Source organism: Montipora foliosa, chromosome 5 (assembly GCF_036669935.1).
Source record: "Montipora foliosa isolate CH-2021 chromosome 5, ASM3666993v2, whole genome shotgun sequence".
NCBI classification, from domain to species: domain Eukaryota; kingdom Metazoa; phylum Cnidaria; class Anthozoa; order Scleractinia; family Acroporidae; genus Montipora; species Montipora foliosa.
In genome coordinates, this window is record NC_090873.1 from 20845900 (window position 1) to 20850899 (window position 5000).

General features: G+C 36.7%; 1 protein-coding gene and 1 pseudogene across 1 annotated transcript in view; one reads left to right on the forward strand and one right to left on the reverse strand.

The window, feature by feature from the left end:
• Positions 1 to 958: 958 nt before the first annotated feature.
• LOC138002397 (E3 SUMO-protein ligase KIAA1586-like) overlaps positions 959 to 5000 on the forward strand; it is an 8255-nt pseudogene continuing 4213 nt past the window's right edge.
• LOC138003034 (uncharacterized) overlaps positions 4757 to 5000 on the reverse strand; it is a 3982-nt gene continuing 3738 nt past the window's right edge. The window contains exon 3 of the mRNA XM_068848983.1: positions 4757 to 5000. This exon is cut by the window's right edge and continues 874 nt beyond it. The gene's annotated coding sequence lies outside the window, so the exon portion shown is untranslated.

A 5000-nucleotide genomic window follows, 5' to 3' on the forward strand; every position in this document is an offset into this window, starting at 1 on the left:
TAGCATGTGAACGCTATCTCACTGGCTCACTCTCATTATTTAGTCAAGCGTGGGCAATGCAAGGAGGAAGATATTTCAGCCAAATGGTGGGACCATTCTTTGGCCACTGTGCTGTGAACAAGGAAAAATACATTTTGTCCCCACCGAGACCAGGGGTTTCAATAAAAGCCAGTTACCAGCGGTCTACCGCTGCCTGTGAGACCTCTTACAGCCGTCTTTTGGATTTCATTAATGAAAAAAAAAATGATGTTTAAAAAAGCAAATAAAACAACGACGACCCCTGAAAATTTTAAATGCTACTAAAAACTGAAGCACATGCAATAATTTCAACGTCCAGTGGTACACTAAAAAAACTAAAGCCTCGATATCATGACAAAGCAGAACGAAACGACTGACATAAATATCAATGTATTTAAGCGGTTTTTTAAGGACTCTCAGACAAACTCTGATGGGAACCAGTCTTCGTCAACCGGTAGGAATAATGTTATCATTTCTTTAGATTGATTCCCTTTATGTAAAGAATATTAAATTCGATTATTGCCGAATTAAAGTTTCGTTCGAATCCGTAAAATAAACATCTTTCGATTCATTGTTTTAAACCGTTCAGCTTACAAAAGACTTTTTCTTCAGACAATGTATCTTGTAAAGAAAAAGGAATGCAGCCAGAGTTCCCGCAAGAAGCGTTTGTGGAAAAAGAAGTTAGACAAAAAACCTGTGAAGATTGTGGTTTCAAGGTTGATGCCTCTTCGAACATTCAGAGAAAAAAAGCTACTGCATCACAAGCTGAAAATGAAGAAAATGAAGCTAAGTTTTTAAGATCATCATTTGGGCCAGAATCTGTGGTACATAGTTTTCATAAGTGTAAAAGCAAGAGCTGCAGTAGTGTGTCTTCCTCTTAACAAGACTGTTTGGCGAGAGATCGGATGATAGGTTTCATCATCATTGGATCAATGAGAACATGACATTCTGCAGCAAAACAGGTTACAACTCGCTACTTTATGAAGAAGGGCAGGGAATGTTCTGCCTCCTTTGTAGGAAGCATAACGACGTTAACACAAAAAACAAAAGTAAGAAATTTAATATGGAACCAGCGGTACGATTCAAGAAAAAGGCAACATGCCAAGTCACAACAACTACTGCAGAACTGTTGAGTAGGGTCTCAACCTTTAATGAGTTTGAGTTGTTAGAACAGGTTGGACTTAAGGACACGAAATCTTTCCAGCACAGATCTGCTGGCTCAGTAAGGGAGATGTTTTTACTGCTGGGTAAAGTTGTTCGAGACACAGTGACAAACCCAATCATGTTGCCAATAAGGAGCAACTTGTCACGTTCATTAAGTTTGTAAATCCAAGCACGGGTAAACCAAACACTACATTTCTTGCTGCAAGTGATCTCCTTGAGAAGTCGACTTCAGCAAACGCTGCCCTAAAGCAGTTGGAAGAGTCTGAGATTGATAAGCATAAGCTCGCAAGTTTTTCTAGTGATGGCGCATCTGTGATGACAGGAAAGACAAATGGCGTGGCTGCAAAACTACAATCTGAAATAAAGTCATTGATTAACGTTCGTTGCATCTGTCATAGACTGGCCCTGGCATGTGCCGACGCCTGTGATAGCGTGACCTATTTACAGCATGTGGAAAAGATTCTTTCTCAACTCTGGTCGTTTTTTGACAATTCAGCGAAGAAGTCAGCTGCTTATGCCAAAGCTGTGCTAAAAGTGAAGTTGTTGAACCTTTTTTTTATATTTTTTTTGTTATTTTATTTTATTTTATTTTTCACTTCTCCACCTTTATTTCAGACTTCCTTTTTTTAGTTCAAACACAATTATATCAGATTAATAATAACACCTACCATTACTGATATTTATAATTTTACATGTCCCATTAATAAAAGTAATTAAATGTTTTAATTAAGTATCTAATAAACTATTTATGTACAGTTGCTATCTAGCCTGAAAATTACGTTCTGTATTATTTTGCGTAGCTATATATTTCTCCGTTCTAAATTTAGCCTTAACTTTATTCTTAAAAGCACTTAGATTAGGAGTTACACCATGATTCCTGCTTATCCAAATATGTAGTTTAACAAGTGTAATGAAGAAATTCAGCAAATTTACTTCTGCATCTAATTTACCTAATGACATCTTGTAAAGTGAGGTCCACTCGTTTGCTAGAAACCAGAAACCAAAAGGATGCGAAAGAACACTCATAAAATAAGTGATACAAAGTTTCTGATTCAACTCCGCAAAAAGTACAAAGGTCGTTTTGGGCATAACCTATCTTAGCTAGGCGATGGTTAGTAAAAGTGATATCATTCAAAATCTTAAACTGGAAGCTCCGTATGCACGTCTCAGATGAAATGGATCTCACCATAAGAAAGGCTTTGCAAACAGCTGTGTCGTCCAGACAAAAATTTTCTTTCCACTTAGTAAAAGCTCTTGAAACTCTAACCTTTTTTGAAATAAGCAATTCATAAAAATGTTTGCTCTTACTTGTTAAAGGATTAAATACTTTTTCTTCACACTGAAATTCTAATGACCACAGTTCGTTCTCATATACCTCTAAGCGTTTTAGTTCTGGTGGAATAGCCTGGCGAATTCCAGTCCAAACTAAAAAGTTTGAGTGTTTCAAGCCTTTTCTTTTAGCACAATTGTAAGATTCTAAGTTAGTCATATTTAATAGCATATGCTTGCATATTAAAAAACCCAGCTTCTACATGAAGTGGATAGTAGATGGTTTTGCAATCTACCTTAATGTTCTTATTATTCCGTATAATACATTCAGAGATTGAAGGCTTTGTGGAAAATTCTGCTCTAAAATCAGCCCACCACTGAAGGAGTTCTTTGTAAAATATTGAATTAATATTAAATTCATTAAGGTCATAATTGCACCTAAATAAGAAAATTCCACCACGGTCTTTGAGAAGGTGATTAACAAAAGCCTGCCGAGCCAAGCTAATCTCAATGATTTAATTGAGGTTTCCAAGTCCATTAAGTTCAGACCTCCGTACTTTAAGTCATTAATTACTGCTGGTCATGCAACCCTTTTGTGGGTCCCTTCCACAAAAAGTTAAAAATGATAGTGTTAAGTTGTTTAATAAACGCCTCTGGAGTAGGCAGAACTGAAAAAATATATAACATTTTTGAAAGTAAAAAAGATTTAATAATAGTAATTTTACCAAAAAGTGACAGGCCCCGGCAACTCCATAATCGCGTCTGCGTTTGGATATCTTTCAATTTGTCATTGAACAGTTGTATTACAAGTGAAAACAATCCCAAGGGCTTTAACACTCCCACGCCATACCAACCCCAAGGGCGTCGCTGTGCTATCTCTCGGGACATTTTCTTTGAAAAAGCGATTGAACTTAATTTTAAATTGTAACCAGTCCCATTTTATTCTATCATTTGACAAATCATTTGCATCTTCTACCCAAGTAGGCAACTCACTAGTGATCGTCTTCACATATTCTGGATTGGCTAGTAAAGAAGTACTTAACTTCCAAAAACCTTGTCCTTTACAATTCTCTTCAATTTCCTTTAATTCTAATACTATAGCAGAGTGATCAGTTTTTATTGAAGCTAGAATGTCAACTCGAGTAACCAAATCATGTAAACTATCTGAAATCAGCCAATAATCAAGCCTACAAAATATAAAAGGAGAGGTTTTACTCCGTGTAAAATTAAGGGTAGTAGGGTTCTTAACACGCCAAATATCATGGAGATTGAATTCACTTTGGATATTTGCAATCGAATTGATTAGATGTTGATGTGGAATTAAAATCCCTCCCTTTCTATCCTTTGCTGGATCTAGCGGACAATTAAAATCTCCTCCTATGATCACGTTGTCGTCACTTTCAAAATCTATCGCACGTAAAGTTGTTGACAAGTATTGAAAAAATTTAATTGCCTCGGCATCCTTATTTGGGCCATAAACATTCACCAGAAAATATTTGTTATCATTGATTAGCATTTTAAGTAATAGCATTGTTCCATTTGGGTCTCGAAGCTCGTGTTCAAGGACAATATCTAATCCCTTTCTAATTAGCACAGCAACAACTCTGGCGTTAGCGCTGGCGTGAGAAAAAAATTTGGGAACCCCATTCTTTCTTCCACTGACTCTCAGTAGTTTTTGTTGAATGTGTCTCTTGAAGGAATATTAAGTTGGCTTTTTGCTTGCAACACCAGGTGTAAATTGCTCTGAAAGTTGTCAAGGCCTCTCACATTGAGTGAGAGCAATTTCAGGCTGCACGGCTCAGAGTTAAGATTTGTCATCCTTCGGACATGTTTCCTTAGAGATTCGGTGTTATTAAAAGTTGAAAACCAAAATTTACATATTTGAACTTCTTGAACAAGATGTGAAAACTACAGGAAAAGTGAAAATTTGTAACCACAAAACGAATACAGGACAAATGCATACACACACACTAAAGCGTACTAACCCCAACTTCTGCAGCCAGGTTGCCTGTACACCTTTGCCGAGATCACCCTGCCCATTCCCTTTAGAACATTAAATAAAGCACAAGCTAGCTAGCTTTAGAAAGAATAACACTTATTCAAAAGTCCATGCAAAAATCAATGTCCGGAATTATTCTTTTGGTTAAACAAAAGACTATAACTTCTCTGTACCGTCTTCTTGAACCTGTCTCCACAAGGCAAAAAGAAAATTAAAACAAGAATTCAAAAGGCATGCAGAACTTGCTGGTTGTCAACTAACCGGGCCATAGAAGGAGTGTGCGAAGACTTCGAAGCTCTGACAGGGTTCGTACACTTTTGACCTGTTAAAATTCCATGACTTTCCATGACTTTTTCCATGACCTTTTGCAAAATTTCATGACCTAAGTTTAGCAAGTGTTCTCCGACATCGACAGTAATGTGAAAACAATCATTTATTCAACTAGATAGGTTGTGAAAATATGAACCAGTTCAAACAAAATGTAAGATATTCTCTTTAACTGTCAAGAGTCAATCCTTTGCCCTTTACATAGAAGATAACTGCAAGTTAG